This window comes from Dasypus novemcinctus, chromosome 21 (assembly GCF_030445035.2).
Source record: "Dasypus novemcinctus isolate mDasNov1 chromosome 21, mDasNov1.1.hap2, whole genome shotgun sequence".
Lineage (NCBI taxonomy): Eukaryota > Metazoa > Chordata > Mammalia > Cingulata > Dasypodidae > Dasypus > Dasypus novemcinctus.
The window spans coordinates 14,050,412-14,067,817 of record NC_080693.1 but is presented as its reverse complement, the minus strand read 5'-3'; the positions used below and the strand labels follow the sequence as shown (position 1 = coordinate 14,067,817).

The window sequence follows — 17,406 nt, the reverse complement described above, 5'->3', positions numbered from 1 at the left end:
CAAGGTTCTTCCGGGGTTCCCTTCTTCCGCCCCAACCCCAGCCCTGTGGTCCCCCCACCCCTGTGCCCACCCCGGAAATGCACACGGACCTTCCGGGTCCACACCCACCTCCAGGAACCTGCAATCCCCGGGAAGGGACACGCTTGGACACCCCCCACTTTGGGCTCCCCCACCCCCCAGCAGAGGGACCAGACCGACTCCAAGAGGACAGAGGGCGGGGCAAGAGTGTGGTTCAGAAAAGGTGAGCAAGGGGTGCCACAGGCCTCGGGGGTCGCTGAACGCCCTCAGGGGCGTCGGGCGCAAGGAGCCGGCAACCCTCAACGCCACCGATGACCACTGGGACTGTCCCGGCGGAGCAGGTGGAGCCTTGAACGCCGAGCCAACGCAGCGCCGGGGCTCCAGCTCAGCCCCTGGGGGCGCTCGGCCGCGCAGCGCTGACTCGCGGCCTCCAGTCCCTGGGCCAGGGCGCAGGCCTTGGCCGCGACGGCGCGCTGGGCCGCCGGGAGGCCGCCGGGGGGGACTGTCTTCGCCCGAGCAGGGTGATAAATTAAATTAATCCGCCCCGCCAGCCTCTCCCCAGCCGGCGCGGGGCGGCGAGGGGGCGCGGGGCTGCCCTTGGCCGGGCGGAGGGGCCGGCAGCGCGGTCCCACCTGCCCTGGGCGGCCCGCGGGGCGGCGCTTTCCAGGTAATTAGGGCTGGAGGGGCGGGGGGCGCAGCTGCCGCCGGGCGGGTGCGCCCCCGCGGGCAGGTGCAAGGCAACCGCGAGCTCGCAGCCATTAAGCCTTAATGCGATCATTAGCATAAAAACGGGGGGGCCGCGGGGACGCCGTCGCCCCCGCAGGGGCAGCGCGAGCCCGGGGGGGGGGGGGGGGGGGGGCTGCCTCTAGGCCCCGCCCCCGGCGCAGCACACCGGGGCAGGTGGGGCCCCGGACCCGGGGCCTCCCGGGAGGCCACATCTAGTGGCTGCAGCTCCGGGGCTGAGTCTGCGAGCCAGTTGGGGGTAGAGTGGACAGGGCCCGGGGAGGGGTGGGGACGGGGGACGGGGGGAGGGGCTAACCAACACAGAGGGCAGTGGCAAGATGGGGGCCCAGTCCAGGTCCCGAAACAGATCTTCGGAGGGTGAGGGGGAAGGAAAACACGGGCCCAAGGATGGGGCTGCTTCTCTGAAGAAACAGGTGGGGAAACTGAGTCCTGGAGCTTTAAGGTGACTCACTGCGAGAACCAGAATTCAAGGCTGGCCCACAACCGGTTCATTTATTCAACGATGATAGCAACTGGCCCTTAAGCCCCTTCTAACGGCTTAGCATCGGTTCTCTGACTTAATCCCCCCTTCCCAAGGGGCCCAGGAGGGAGTGGGAGCTTTCTTCTGTGACCCCATTTTACAGACGAGAAGACTGAGGCTTGGAGAGGAACTTACCGGAGGCCGCACAGCTGGCAGGAAGCCCTGGGGAGAGGATTCGAAGCTGGGCGGGTGGGGTTCACACACAGAGCAAATCACTGAACAAACAACAGCGCTTTGAAGGCCAGAGGGCACACGCCCCAGCTCCTTCTCTCCGTCTCTATCTCTCAGCTGCCCCGTCTCTATTTCTCAGCTGCCCCAGCCACCGCCTTCTAAACTCTCCTCCCATCCCTCCTTTTAACTGCCGCTAAACAGATTATCAACCCCATTTTGCAGACCAAGCAACTGGGGCCCACAGCAGAGAAGCAGCCGTGGGGCAAGGAATTACAGGGCCTAGCCAGGATTCAAATCCCCCATGCCCTATCCGTCCCACCCACCCTGCCGAGGGCTGGGGGGCGGCCACAGACCCCAGCGCCCACAGGGCCAGTGGGTGACGGCTACCAGGTCATCCTAACGGGCAAACCCACCCCCAGCTCCCGCTGTGACACCATCGACCACCAGCTGTCGTTGAGAATTTGTCACCCATTCGATTTTCTGCACCCCTGGCGCCCCACCCAACGCCGGGTGGGCCTTCAGAACGGGCCTGTGCGCGGCATGAGGCAGGAGGGCCTGCCACACGCAGCAGGACACCTGACAATTAATGGCTGTTGGAGGAGCGCTGGCTGGCGGTGGGAACAAATGAGTGAGTAAACGCCTCCCCGTACAGCGGCGGGGGAACGGGCCGCTCCTCCCATTCCGTGGTTTCATCTCTTCCCGGCTGGGGCCCCGGGGGGTGGTTCCCCGAGAGCACAAGGGCTGAGCTGAAAAGGCAGGTGGGGCCGAGGCCTGCGCTCAGGGCCTCCCGGCATCCCCCGGGGCAGAGCCTCCGGCATTCCAAAGTCGAGGCTGCTGCCAACAGAAGTTTCGAGGGCAAAGAGCGCCCGTGCAGGCGGGAAGCGGAGGCGCGGCCCTGCCGAGTCCTGCTCAGGTGATGGAGCCGGCGGGACGCGTCCAGCCCCAGGGCGGCCCAGGGTGAGGGGGTGCCTCTGCCTGGCGCGGCCCCCTGCCCAGCACCCTCATTTCCACCGGAGAAGCTCTGGTGCACCCTTCACGGCCTGGGTCACGGAGGCGCTCCCGTCCGCGAAGGGACGGGGACTCCAAGAGTTGGGTGATGGGCTGGACGTCTTCGCCCCCTGACCACGGCCGCCCGGAGGTGAGGATTCTGTCCACCCGGACACGGCTGACTGCAAGGCCCGCACACAGTAGGCCCACGCGCTACCAGACGTAAGGGCTACGGGGAGTGCCGCAGGAACCAACTTCCGGCCCGGGGGTGGGGCTCTCTCACCTACCTCCGCAGCCAGCCCAGGGTCCTGGTGGTGGCCTCCACGCCCCCCACCGCCAGGCTGGCCTGGGGATGCAGGCAGGGGGGGTGCTCGGCTCCCCCCGCCGTCCAGGCTGACCCTGAGGCCAGCTTCCCCCCAGCCGCCGGCTGGCCCCACAAAGGTATCTGTCCCCGGGGGGCCCTCGGCCGCCTCATTAGGAGAGTAGTGACAGACGCATTAGCTATTAAGGGGGGGCAGTGGAGAGGGGCAAGGGCTGTCACGGAGCTGAGGGAAACCAAACGCCTGCCCCCTCCAGGGGCCCCGGGCCCCATCTGGGCTGGGGGGGGACAAAGGCGATGCCCCAGCACACGGCGCCGACCCCGTGGCGGGCCTCGTCCCACCGCTCCTGGCTGCGGGGGTCGCCCCCGATGAACCCCTGCCTTCTCCCGATACCCTCTGGGGTCCCTGGGCTTCTGGGCGGCCCCAAGTACTGCAGGCCTGTGCGAGAGGAACCTTGGGGACCCAGGGGTCCCACCCCTGCTGTGACAGGAGAAGAAATTGAGGCCTGCAGCCGGGTGAGCTGTCCCCCTCCCCCACAACACAGCCGCTCCAGGCAGGGGCTTGCCCGGCCCAGGTCCCCCTGAGGGTCCCCTGGGGTGGGGGGTCCTCCTGAGCCTGATGGGAAGAGGAAGGAGAGCCGGAAACGCTGTGAGCGCGGGACAAGGGCGCTTCGATGGGAGCTTGTCTGCTTGAGGTTCGGGCTCGGTCACTAACAGCTGAGAGGTGGCGCTGGGGCACCTGAGGCTCAAGTCCCGAGTGGCCTCTCAGTCGCGGTGCGGGGAAGGCCCAGTCCTGCTGGAGGAGAGCCGAGGGCTGTCCTCTACTCCCCGAGGGTGCCACCCGCCCCCGAGCCAGTCCTTCCTGGAGCAGGAGGCCCAGCCAGGGGTCACAGGGCAGAGGCTTGACAGGGGGGAGAGCAGACACCCTGGTCACTCAGCCAGGGGCCTCCTCCATCCCACAGAACCGCCACTCACACGCACACACACAGATACTCAGCCACACACCTGGGTCCCCGCCCCCAAACCACGGACACGCAAGAAATACAGGGGAGCGGAGGTGGCTTGAGCAGTTGAGCGCCTGCCTCCCAGAGGGCAGTCCCAGGTTTGGTTCCCAGTGCCCCCTAAAAACAAACAACAAGCAAACAAATGGAAAAAAAAAACCAACTCGGGGAGCCGATGTGGTTCAGTGGTTGGGCACCGGCTTCCCATCTACGAGGTTCCAGGTTCAATCCCCAGCCCCAGCACCTCGAAACACAAAACAAAACAAAAAACATACCCCGCTGCACCTGTACATGCTCAAGATGCAGACGAACGCACCCCCTTAGCTCGTTCCCCTAACAGACACACACTAACCTCGGCCACAGACACAGATGTACAAACCATACACAGCCAGGCACAACACAGGTACAACTGATACAATCTAGGCCCACAAAAACCATCACCCCCTCCACATGTATGTGACACCCCCACCACTCCCAAGGACTGACACAGACACACTCTTCACGCCCCTAAAAGCACAGGAACCTGGAGACACACACCCACTCACACCCCTCTTGCCACCTGGTTAAATTCCACATGGCAGGCGGCGACCAGCCCAGGAGAACAAATCCAGATGAATAAATCATGCTGGAAGCATCAATCTCGGCTCCAAACCTGGCGACCTCCTTGCTACAGGTAAAGCGAAACGCGCCTTAAATATTTTATAAATGAATAAACCTGTTAAGAGAATATAATTTACAGGGCCGTTGGCTGCAGGCTCACCACGTCCCTCCCGCACCTTTTCATTTCTCAGAGCAAACAGAGGTAGTGGCAGGTGGTGGCCAGGCAGGCATGGCATGTCCGGCTCCCCGCTCCCTGCCCCTCTGCCAGAGATGTTATTCCTGCAGAAAGGAGCACCCTGTGATTTCTGTGTCCACTAAATCCAGCTGCCACTTGGAGACAGGGCCTGGCGCGCTCCTGTCTCTTCGGCTTTCCCCCCAAGCCGGGGATGCCTTTTAAATGCCAAGCCATCCCTGGCAACTGTGATTTTCCGAAGCCTCTTTCACGCAGGGCTTAGATGTGCTAGAATCGAACTGTTGGGGAGTGAGAGGGGAGGGAGCCTGGCAGCAGGGGCGCCTGGGGAGAGGACAGCTTGTGACTAAGCCTGGGGGTCAGCTGGGCAGAGAGGCTGTGCCTGCTGCCAGGTCTGCATGTCCCCGGGGAGAGGCTGAAAAAGGGACCTGGGGAGCCACGTGCGGCCAAGCAGACTCCCAGGATGGGGACGGGAGGCAGAAGGCGGGTCAGAGGGCGGACAAGGAGTCTCTGAGTCTGAGCTAGGCCGATGAGACCGAGAACTGCAACCTGGTGGAAAACGTGCATGCCTAAGCCAGATTAGAGGCCCCTGACGGTGGGAGCCCAGGTCCCACGGTGGGGGGCGGGGGGTGACGAGCCTTCCCAGTCCCTGGGTCCAAGCTGGGTGGCCCCCCCTGGCTCAAGCTCCTTAGCAGAGGCTAGCGGTAATGGGGGAGGGGTTCTGCAGGGGGAGAGAGGATGAACCCAGCTCCAAAGCCACCACGCAGTTCAACAACTGCCCCCCCCCAGGCATCTCTGACTCTTTTCTCAAGTTCTCCCAAGAATGTGATTCCAGTTCTCTCAGGACTTCCACGGACTCGCAGGAAAAAGGAACGTGTCATACAACATTAACTGAGAGAAACAGGATGTCAAACTCTAAGCAGAGAAGCAAACAAAATCCCCCATGAATGGGAAGGAAAGAAAAAAGACAACTGTGGCTGCCCTTTGGAGACGGGGACTTATGGGTACTTTTTTTCCTTTTTAGTGGTTATACATTCCAGAAGTCTACAATAAGCACGAATCCACATTTATATGTTTATTAATATCATATACTGTTTACCATAGATGTTCAGGAAAAAAAACGTCAGTGGTTATGGCCCTGTGGTGACAGTACAGGGGATTTTTAAACACGTATTTATTTTCCTGTGGTTTAAAATTTTTCTACAATCAACCTATTACTAATCAAATGATAATTCCACTAAAAACAAAATGCTCTAATGACTATGGACATCTAAACGTTAACAGTCTCTGTGTATTTCAAAGATGCTTAGGACCGGAAGGTTCTATAGATATCGTGCCTGAGTCCATCCTGCTGCAGGCAAAGCCCAGTCTCACCCTCCTAGTGCATGTGCCCATGAGAAAGGCAGGCGAGGGGGCAGCTGTGCTCGCCAAACGCGGCCTCCCTTCCAGACGGCAAAGGCTGGCATTAAATTTAGCCGCCTGCCCAATCCAGGTGAGAGGGGACAGAGATCAGCTGAGGCCGTGCTTCTACAGAGTGAAGGCCAGAAGGCGGCCTTAGCTCGGAGCGGTTGGGGGCCAGAGGCTCGAGAAGGCCCAGTGGAGAGATGGCAGCGTTGGCAGGGGCAGGGCTGGACTGGCAGCAAAGTTCCGGAAGAGGCTGCCCCCAGGGCAGGCGGGGTGCCCGGGCCCCAGCGGTAGGAATGTGCCTCCCGGCCAGAACGCCCGGCAGCTGCCAACTAGGGGAGGCCCGTGCTCCCCGGCGGGCGGGAGGCCGGCTGCCGCTGCAGGGTGCGGGCCTGGCGGGGTGGGTGGCGCGCCTGCCTCCCGGCTCTGCTCTGGGCCCTGGGGCGGGGTGGACCTGGCTGGCCCCCGGGCAGCCCCAGGGGCGAGATGGAGGCCTGGAGCTGAGGGGCGGGGCCGGAGCCCGCTGGGGCTGAGGGCCCCGCCTTTTAGCAGCCCCTCTGCAGCGGGAGCCGGGGCCCAAGCCCCCCGGGATGCAGGCGCGGGGCAGCATCCTCCCGCTGCCGCTGGCGCGGGGCCGCTGGGCTCCCCGAGCCCCGGGGGGGGGGGGGGGGGAGCACGCCCAGGGCCGCCCTGGTTCCTCCCAGACCTCCCGGGAGGCGGAAAGCGAGGCCCGAGGCGCGGCGCCCCGGGTCCCGAGCGCCCGGGTGGGCCGCGGGCGCCCGCAGCAGCCCCTTCCCGGGGAGGGGGGCGGGCCTCGGCGGCAGCCCCGCCCACCCAGCAGCCCCCGCGAGCCGGCGGGCGCGCGGAGCATGCCGGGCGGGCGCTGCCATGGCGACGGGAGCGGCCCGCCCCGCCTCGGCCCCTCCCAGCGTCGGGCCCGGCCGGCCGGGGCTTGTCCCACCGCGCCGACGAGGCTCCGGCGCGGCCTAGGCGGGGGGCGCGGCGGGAGGGGCGGGCAGGAAGCGCGGGCGTTTGCCCTCCCGCCGCCCCCTCGCGGGGTCGGGGGAGAGGAGAGGAAATGGCCCCGGAGGCGATAATGGAGCTGCCTGCGCGGCTGGCCTGACAGCTCCTACCTCCGCCGCCGCTTCCCCGAGCCACTTCCCCGAGCCCCGGGGCCCTGCCCAGCCCCCGAGAGGTGGGCTGGCCCGGGGCCCTGCCCTGGCGAGCATCCAGGTGTCGGTGGCCCCCCTGCGTCCTTCCAGGACAAGGCCCGTCTCCCCGGCTCTGTCCCTTCCCCCACTAACGCCCCAATGAATGGCGGCCCAGGCCTGGGAGCCCGCGATGTGGCCCTCTGCCCGCCGACACCCCAGGCATCTGTTATTTGACAGCAGGAACCTGTTTTCCTCAGCGTGGTGGCCCTCAGTTACAGCCCCCGGGGGTCCACAGCTCTGGGCAGTCTTCCCGGCCCTCCCAAGAGACCCAGCTCAGCCAGCAGCTCCCCCCGCAGAGGTCCTGACCGCCCCGAGTCTGTGGCCTCCGAGGACGGAGGGTAGAACGGGAGTGCCCACTGCCTGGGCCGGGCCCTGGTCTGGGGGACCGTCGCCATGGTCTGTAATCTTCCCAAGAATTCTCCCGGGTGTGAGTGACCGCCCAGGCTTCGCGGGCAAGCAGACCCCCATCCGTTACGGAGGGAAGTGGCCGAGCTGGGATCAGGCCAGGCTGTGCCTTCAGAGGCCGGTCCCCGCAGAGTGGACTCCCAGCTCCTTGGCCTGTCCAGCCTGGGTTGGCCCAGGGCAGTGGCCTGCTGCCCCCCTGTCCCCGCCTCCGCCTCCCCTTCCCCCACAGGGCTGGCTTCCCTTCTGAGCCGCCAATCTGCAGCCACACAAAGCCCTGTTTGTTTGCTTTCTCGGCTGCTCCCCCTGGATCCGATGTCTTTCTCCGCTACCTGCCGGCCCGGCTTCCTCTCCCAGCCGCCTGCCTAGCCAGCTGAAGGGAAGGAGGGGGCAGCCATTCCCGCCCCGTGGCCACCCCAGCATTCCTCGAATCCGCCTCCCCGAAGCAAAGGGCTCTCGGCAGCCCAGCCGGCCTGCCCCCGCCGTGGCTTTGGAGGCTCTCGGAACGCAGGGGCCCGGCTGGGAGGAGCAGGAGAGATGCCCGCGCCAGGGACCTAGAGGGGCGCGGAGAGGCCCAGCCAGCCTCCCCTCTCCCTCCTTTTGTGAGCCAGGCTGGTTTTGTTTGTCAGTCAGCAAGGCTGCCCCAGGTCTCCCCAGCAATCCAGAGATAAGGAGATGAATGGAACCAGAGGGTCTGCAGAAAGGAGGCGGAAGGCGCCCCGGTTTCCTAGCCCTCAGGCACCCCTCGCTCTTTCTGGGGGGCTCCCAGGCCCTGGGATGAGAGCCTTGGGGGACACATGGGGTGGGTGCCCTCTCCGGCACCCCTCCCAAGAGCGTGCAGCTGCGGGCATCCACCGTGGGGCCTCGCTCAGCCCTACACGGGCCAAGCTGAAGCGGGGGCTCTCCGGGCCGGAGAAAAATAAACACCCGCATTCCACACCGCCCTTTCTCCCCCTCCAGCAGGGCTGCCCTCTCTCCCCGATCAAATAAAGAAACCCAACACTGATACAGCACAGAGATACGCAATCTCTCCTGCCTTCCCTACAGGGCGCTTTTATTGCATGCTGCCACACTGGGTGGCCCGAAGCAGGGCCTCACCTCGCAGGCCTCCCTCGTTTCCCCTCCAGGTCCCCTTCCCAGCTGGGTTTTAACCCTTACGGCGAGGTCAGCATCAGGGTACAGGCGTGCCTTTGCCTACCCCACGGGCTGGGGAAGCTCCAGAGACAAAAACTGCCCAGGTGAGAAATGAAGCTCAAGACTATCCGCCTCCAAGCCTTGAAAACTTCCCACCAGGCCGAGGGATTATCTAGCAGCCTGCGACTTCTCCGCCAAACAGATGAGCGAAATACGATGGGGTGGCACGGGAGCAGCAGGCGGGCGGGCCCAGGCTCTGGAGCCCCGCACACAGGATCCTCAGTCCCAGCGCTGCCTCCAGGTTGCTGTGTGACCTCAAGCAGGTCATTTAACCTCTCTGAGCTTCCGTTTCCTTGATAATCCTCACAGGGCCGTTAAGGAGGCTTAGAGAGGCCCACCCGATGCCCGGCACAACAGCAGGCACTCATTAACTGATGGCCTGGTGCCATGATTCCTTTCAGCATCCAAAGGGACAGGCCTCCACTTATTAGAGGAATCAGGCGTCTCCCACTTGTGCTGTTCCGGAAGGACCCTCTCACCCAGCTGGCCCTGCTGCCAGCCGTCCCCCAGGCCCCATCCCTGGCCCTCTGGAGGGCTCAGGCACAGGTCAGGAGCTGCCAAGCTGCACTCCCCAGGCTCCCGTCCCGGCCCGGGAGACCAGGGCCTCTCTGTTTAATTAGCCGGAGCCGGGGCCTCAGGGGACGCTATCACCCCAAGCGAACAAAGCCAGCTCCATCCCCGTCCTGCAGGACTCGAGGAGAGAGAGACGCTCAATTAAGCCCGATTGGGTCAAACGTCGGTTTTCAGTGCTATTCTGGGCCCCGGTGGGGATTTTCTGGGTTTGTCTCAGAAGTGGCATAAACCCCATTCCTTCTTAAACCCTCCCCTCTGTGGCTGAAATGAAAATACTGTTCTTCCTCCTCTCTCGAGCCCCTATCTTTTTCCTGCTTCTCTCCCCCCACCTTGCAGAGGGATAGCAGTGACAGGAAGGACGGAGGCCGGGCCCCCAGCCAGAGGGCGGCACCTGCGCCTCCCACCCACCAGGCCGGCCTCCGCAGGCGCAGGCCCCGGCCCCCAGCCGCTGCGCACAGCACGCCGGGAGCGTCATTCCCTCAAACCCGGGCGGAAGGCGCGCGCTCGGGCCTCCTGCCCCTCCCCGCCCCTGGAGGCCCCCCCTAGGCCCCCACGCCATCTCCCCAGACACGCACCCTCTGACCCTCGGTGTGGGGCAGCGCTGCGTGCTGGAAAGCCCCCGTGCCCCTCTCGCAGCGCCCCGCATCCTTCCTCCTTAGCTGGCCCCGCAGGCGCAGCGAAGGCCGCCCCGATGTGATCGTCACTTCTCTACCGGCGGCTCACCTCCCAGACGGGCGGCCGCAAGAGGGCAGGGGCGGCCGGGCCCCCCAGGCCCGGGCGTCTCGGCCTCAGCACTGTCCACACTTGGGCCCGGAAAGTCCTTTGGCCCGGCCTCTACACACTGCATGCCAGCAGCGCTTCTCCAGCCGAGACAATAAAAAAAGATCTGCAGACACTGCCAAAATTGTCCCCCACCAAGGGACAGTAGGACCAGGGCTGGCGCGGTGCCCCCTCCAATGAATGAAGGCCGGCACTTCCCCCGTCTAATGGAACCGGTGGTTTGTATTTTGCATCTTACTAGCACGTCTGAATTTCGTTTTCCCTTTCAGAATAGATGCTTCCAGAGGGCAGACCCGTGTTCTTTCAAGTATGACCTGTAAACTACCTGCTGAAAGACACACTATCAAATTACTGGGGAGCTCCCCGCCAGCACCCCAGGACTCCAGGAGCTAAGCTTCTCTAGGCCTCAGTGCTGGGAAAATTCTTTGTCCCCTTAGGCCGGTGGGAGGTTTTCAACTTTACAGCTCTAAGGAGCGGCTCCCAAGAAGAAATCGTTCAGGAGGCTTTCAGCTTGGGGTCTCTGAGCGTTCTTATTCGTTCCATTCGGCCACAGGCCACGCTCATTGAGGCTTCCCGAGGTGCCAAGCGCCGGCTAGCTGCTTCAGAGGCTCTTCACTTGAACCTCTCACAAACACCACTGTGAAAGAGAGGCTGTGCTTCGCCTCGACGGTAAAAGAGAAACCAGAGGCCCAGGGCGCTTGAGGGACCCGTCAAAGGACACACAACATGGCCTGGGGGCTTCTGGTCGTGGAGAGGATGGCTCGTCCGCCAGCAGCCCTTCCAGCTCGGGCCTCGACGCTGAAATCCTCAAAGCCGGGGGCTGCGGGAGGGCCAGGTCCAGACCATGGCGTCAAAGCCCCCTGGCCTCCTGGGAGCAGCTGCAAGGGCCACTGCTGCCTTCCAGGGGAGTCCTGGCTGGGACACCCTGCCCACCCCACCCCAGCTCCTGTGAGCTTCTCCCAGAGCAGGAATAAAGACGGACAAGGAGCAGAAGGACAGCCTCGCCAGCACCTTCCACGTGCCAGGTGCTGTTTCAAGCACCTGATCCGCACGAACTCATTCTCTGTGAGGCAAGGGCTCTCCTTTCTCCTTTTCCCCATTTGACAGCCGAGGAAACTGTGCAAAGAAGATGCCAAAGGGCTCGCGAGCAGAGCAACTCCAAAAGCAGCTGTGTCCGTCCGCCCTGCTCTATCAAAACTGCACCTCGGCGGCGACTCCGCTCCCAGGACACTGGCGTGCCACAGGTGCTCCATCCGTGATTTATGAACGAACGAATGCACGCATGAAGGAATTTGTTCCACTGCCACGTTCACTGCCCCTGAGCTCACAAGTTGCTGGACGCTCTCTCGGAGTCACTCACCCCACCAGGGGCCCAGACGCTTTGACGGGAAAACTAGTAATTCCCACCTACCCCGCCCTGTAATAAGGGCTCACTCAATCCATCGGCCTCGGCCCGCCTCGTGAGCCCAGGCCCACCGACCCCAAAGCCAGGGTTGGGGCAATGGGGCCTCCTGCTCTCCCCAGCACAAAATTTGCCTACACCGCCAGCATCCCGCTGGGGCTCGCGCCAAGGGAAATTCCCGTCTTTGACAGAAGAGGAAACCGAGGGTCAGAGAGGGAGAAGCGTCTGCCTGAAGCAGCAGGAGAACGCAAACCTTTCCCCGATTCCAAAGCCAGTGGCTCCCTGCCCCGCCCCACCCTGCGGGAAGGGGACCCCAGGAGAGGGGCACCCCCCTGCTCAACTCGAATCTGCATTTCTCCCGAGACCCCCCGGCGTTAGGCCCAGATGCTCTGAGCCAGCCTTGAGCCTCTTTTCTGTTACCCCGCTCCACCGGGTCCCCCGGTTTCTCAACCCCCAAAGGAGTGGGTGACCTGGGCTCATGCCACATCCTTCTGAAAGGGCCTCCTCTCCCAGTTTTCAGATGAGCAGACAGAGGCCCCCACAACCCTTTCAAACATCTCCCCCCGACCCAGTCCCCCCGAGCTGCTGCCCTCCCCGCCCACAGGCTCACTTCTGCCCCTCCACGTCTCTCCCCTGCCTTGTGCTTCCTATCCCCAGGACCCCAACCCAGGCTGGCTCACCTCGGGGGCCGGTGGGCACCCCGCGTGAGCACAGGACTCGAGCGAGGAGACACTCAGGGATGAGCAACCACGGAGGAAGAAGGGAATGCCCACGGCCTCAGGGACCCGGGCGTTTCCCCCGATTCTGAGCACACCATTCAGCAACAAGGACATCTCGCGCTCTCCCCCCACCTCTCTCCCCCCACCCCACCTCCAGCTCTCCCGCCCCCCATCTCTACATTCCCTCTCATGTCTCCTTCCCTCACCTCATCTCTAGTTTCCCCACCTTTCTCCCCCACCCCATCTCTACATCCCCACGCCGCGCTTTTAAAGCCTCTCCCCTCCCATCTTTTCCCCTGCCTCCTGCGTCTCTCTCCCCCACTCACCCCCCCTTTCCCTCTCTCCCCGTTTCTCTCTGTCTCCCCCACCCCCCCTCCTACTGTTCACACGGGTTCAAGAACCAGTAGAGCAGAATCTGTCCCCTGCCAGCCCAGCCCCGGCCGGCGCCTCCCGTCCCTGCCACCCACCCTCCCTCCCCGGTGTCACATTCCACTCTCAGGGCCCGGTGACCCACCGGGAGCAGGGCACGGCTCTGCCTGGAACCTGTCTCCTCCATCCCCGGGGAAACAGGATGAGCCAGTTCCTGCAGGGCCCCCTCTGGGGGAGCACTGAAAGTCTGGAAGCAGCTGGGGGGGGGGCGGCTGGGCAGAACTCCGCCCCTGCCCGGGCCTGGCGGGTCTTCTCTGCAGAGTCCTCGGACGCCGGCCGGCCCAGCCCCGACATCCCAGCCGCCCTCACCGAGACCAAAGGGGCCTGCCAGAGAAGGCCGGGGCTCTTGCCCTCCCTGCCAGCCTCCCCTGGCAGGTCCGGCCCGGAAGCAGTTTCTGTGCCTCTCCCGTGGCCCCAGCCGGGAGCTGGGGCTGTGGCTTCAGGCCCAGCCGATCCCAGCCTCCTGCGGAGGCCCAGCCCTGGCAGAACTACGAATAACCCGGCGCACTTCGGCAGAGGGAGACACGTCCATCTGCCTCGCGGACCAGGGAAGGAGGAGACGGCATGTCTGCTCTTGGCCTTGGGAGGCAGGAGGGAGGGTGGAGGCATTTCAGGTGGAACAGCCCCAGCCTGCCGTGGCAGCAGGAGAGGGGCTCCACGGGGGCCGGGGCGGGCAGAGCACGCTGCCCTGGACCAGCGAGGGAGGGGCTCCGGACCGGGCCTCCATGGAAGGCAGTGGGAACCCCTGGGGGTGTCGAGCAGGGCGGGGGCCTGCTGCCCCGTAGAGAGGCCACCCTGACGATGCTGCCGGCACCCTGGAGGAGCCAGGCTGGAGGCAGGGAGGCCGGGGAGGAGGCCAGGACACAGCCCAGCCTCTTGTACCGGGGCCACGGCCCCCAGGCCACGTCCAGGCCAGCCCCCAGAGCCTCCCCTCTCGCTTTCTTCCCACCCAAGCCCGGAGCACCTGCCCAGAGCCCCCTCCTCCACGAAGCCTTCCCTCCTCCGCCAGGCCCCTCCAACTCTGGCCCAGACATCCCTCTCTGAACACAAAAGCTGGGGTCAGCTGTCCCGCCCACCTTGGAACCGAATGCTATGCCATCCCCCCTCCGTGTGGGTCCGCCTGGCCTGCTGCAGGCGTCCCTCGTCGTCCCCGGGTCGTGCTGGTCCCCTGGGTTATTATCTGGGTGTCTATCACCCACTGGACTGGGACGCCCTAGGTGGCAGGGCCAGGATATTTCATTAAGCACAGGACCTTGAGAAACGCCTCTTTCCTTGGGCCCAGCGACCCCAGGAGCCCTCATATCACAGGCACCTGCCTCTTGCCATCTCATCCTGGCCGGAGGAGGCCACCAGTCGGAAGGGGAGAGGAAAGAGCTACCCCACCCCACCAGCAGCTCTTCAAAGTCACAGCCTTGCCCAGTGGTTAATTCAGGAGAACGGCAACCAGCGGCTGTAAGCCAAACACCAATCTAAAGCTTTACGGGGACCCAGTTACTAAGCCCTCAGTGCAGGCGGTACTCCATGGGGAAACTGAGGCACGGCCAGGCACCCAGCTTGTTCAGTCCACGGTAGAGCCGGGAGCGGGGGAGTGCCCGGAGCCTTTCCCTGCAGTGCCTCACCCAACAATCTCTCCCAGACCAACGGAGAAGGAAAAGGAAATTGCAGAATAAAAGTGCCTCGTGGGTTCTCGTTTGGGGCAAAGCAAAACTCCGCACTCGTACTGTGATACAGGTGAAAGAAGTGAGCGGCAAAATCTGGAAGGGGACATTCAAACTGTTAATCGGGGCGACCTGTGCGGCGGGGGGGGGGGGGGGGGGGGGACAGCAGGGCAAGGTTCCCAGGGGACTTTCACTTTGACACTGCATACTTCTGGGCTGGCCGCAGTTGTCACAGCGAGAACGCATCCACGCATTCCTTGAGAAATTAAACCCCAGCGCGCCAGGGCCCCGCTGACGGCTGACCGCATGAGTGGACGGCAGATGCGTTCTCTAGGCCTGATTTCTCAAACTCTGGGAACCTCCCGTGAGTGGACGGTGAAATCAACATAGTAGTGGGTCACAACCGGCAATTTAACCAAAAAAAAAAAAAAAATCAGACTAGAACAGAAAGTATCAGAAGCCCCCAGACGTAGCAGGGGAAGGAATTATTTCATGACACGTTGGTTTCGGTTTTATAGAGAGGGGGTGTGAAATGAATCGCGACCTAACATTTCGGACGGGGCGCTGGTGAGGGTTTGAGAGCGGTGGGGATCGGCCCTGGGGGTTAACGAAGAACACGGCGGGGTCCTCGCTTCCCGGGGCTCCGGGACGCGTGGGAAAGAAAGGCAGTTGTAGGGCAGATGAGTTCCTCCTGTTGACGCGGCAGCCCGCGGGATGCCACGGGGATGCTGGCTGTTGGGAGAGTGCCTGTGTGTCCACGCCGCCGCTGGCATCCAGGTTTGCACTGCTCCCTGATGCCCTCTCCCTTCCAACAAGGTTTTTGGCCTGGGAAAGGCTTTGTATCAAAGTTCTGGGGTTGCAAGTCCCCTGAGATAAGAATGGCTGTGCCCACGCTGCCCTGTGTCATCCAAGAAGCCACCTCTTGCTCCTAAGATTCCCCCCTGGGTCCCCTACTCCGCAGACCTCCTCTACTGTCAGTGGGGGGAGGGGTGGGAAACTAGAAGATTCCTTTCCAGCTTCCAGATCCCAAGGGTGAATCCCCCTGGAACCTCAGGGACCCCGCGGGGGGGGGGGGGGAGGGGGGCCCTCTGCATGGATCAGTCTGTAGCAAGGGCTGCCCCCAGCCAGGCTGGACTTGACCCTGAGCTAGAGAATGGGGGTGGGGGGTGGGCAGGAGCAGAAGCAGCAGCCTAGCCCCCAGGCCCAGGCCCCCACCGCGCTGGCGCCTCCACATCAGGGCTTGCCTAATCCACGCACCTCCCCTCCCAGGGCAGCAGACAAAAAAAAAAAAAAAGATAAAATAAAAAGAAGTAATTCCCTGCTCTGACGTCAGCGCGAGCTCTAACTGCCCATCCGCGGCATTGAAACTGGATTGCAACCAGATGTAATGCCCTTGAATCCTCAGCACAGCCTGGGCTAGAAGAGAAATGGGGATGGGGGGGCACTCTGGGTGGGAGGGAGCCCTGCGGACCCCGCGTGGGACCTGGAATCAGGGACGGGCACTGCAAGGAATGCGGGAAGCGCCATTCAAGAGCGCCGCCTCCCCTCCCCCAGCCCCCCACTACCGAGCGCATTGTTACCTTCCGTTTCATCCATTCAGAGCCGTCCCCCCCCCAAACCCCCGACCGAGGGCTCCTGAGCGTGGCCCCCGCCCGCACTCGGGCCGCTAGCGTGGATCTGAGGGGGCCCGAGAGCCCCAAGAAGGGAACCCGCTCGTTCGGGAAAACAGGCGCCCCAGGAAGCTCGGGCCGCAGCGGCGGGGCCTGGGGTTTCGCTTCCCTTGTGCTCCTCCCCGGGGGCCCCCGGCGCGCCCAGACGCCAAATGTCACCCCGCGTCCCGCCACCCCTTCGCCCCCAATGCGCAGGCGACGCCGCCGGGCGCGGGGTCTGCTTGGAGACCCCCGCGTCCTCTTCCCGGTCCCCTGCTCCGAATGGCACGGGGTGGGGGTGGGGGGGAAGCGTCGAGAAGGGCCGTGAGATGGAGGACCCGGACCGGGCAGTGGGGGACCCGGGGCTCGCGGGTCCGGGGGCCCCATCCATGACGTCAGCCCCGGTGGGCCCGCGCGCTCGGGACCTGGCCGCGGCGAAGCTCCCCCGGCCGCGAGGGCCGCTTCCTGCCCGGCCGCGGGGCCTGCGCACAGGCCCGGGCTCCGCTGCCCGCTGGGGGCCGGGCGGGCACCACCGCAGAGCGCCCCGCGCGCCCCACCTCGCCACGCACGGCCCTCGTCGCCTCGCGCGGCCCAGCTCCCACGGCCTGGCCCATCCCTGCCGCGCTGCCCACCCCCCCCGGGGGCACCCGGAGAAGTCAGCTCCCCGCCCCCCACGGGGCACACTTACAAAGCTCCCCTCGCGCCCCCGGCGCCGCGAGTGCCCCCCACATCTCCACCCCACGCCCGGCAGACCCTCCATGCCCACCGCGCACGCAGAGCCTCGGTCCTCGCCACCCCCCCGGCCACGAACCGACCCCAGCCAGCCGCGCAAACCATCCAGGAGACCCTCGGCGGCGGCGCAGGGCGCCCCCAACTCTGCAGCTCCCCCAGACGGCCATCCGGCGGCCTCGCGCATCCCCCCCCCCCCACGCCACACAAAGCAATGACCCCTGCGGTCCCCCACATCGCGACGCTCCTCGCGCGCTCGCCCCGGAACCCGCCTGGGCCCCTCGCCCTGACTAGGATCCCCACGCCGCGCGCTGCGCCCCACTCGGGGCAGCGCCCCCGCGCCCGCCCGCGCCCCGGCGCTCGGTGCTCACCTCGGCGCCCGCGCTCACTCGGGGGCCCTGGGTCCGGCGCGGCGACTTCGCGGCCCGGAGGCCCGGGCGGCCATGGGGGTCCGGACGCGGCGGCCCGGCCGGCCCGCGACCAGGCAGGAAGGAGGTGGGCCGCGGCGCCCCCTCCTCGGGCCGCGGGCACGGCGGCCTCCTCCGCGGCCTCGCGGCCTCGCCGCCGCCTCGCCCGCCCAAGGGGGGCTCTCGGAGCGCAGCCGCGGGCGGGGGCGGCGCCCGGGGGCGCGGGGAGCCGGCGGGGCGGCACGCGGAGCGGGCCCTGGCCGCGCACCCGGCCCGGCCTGCCTGGTGTCGGCGGGCGC

At 64.9% G+C, this 17,406-nt stretch overlaps 1 protein-coding gene across 1 annotated transcript in view; it reads right to left on the bottom strand.

Annotated features, from left to right (window-relative positions):
* Window positions 1–17,138, bottom strand: part of RAI1 (retinoic acid induced 1) — a 110,423-nt gene extending 93,285 nt beyond the window's left edge. The window contains 1 exon segment of the mRNA XM_058283335.2: window positions 17,072–17,138. The gene's annotated coding sequence lies outside the window, so the exon portion shown is untranslated.
* Between the last annotated feature and the right edge of the window lie 268 nt (window positions 17,139–17,406).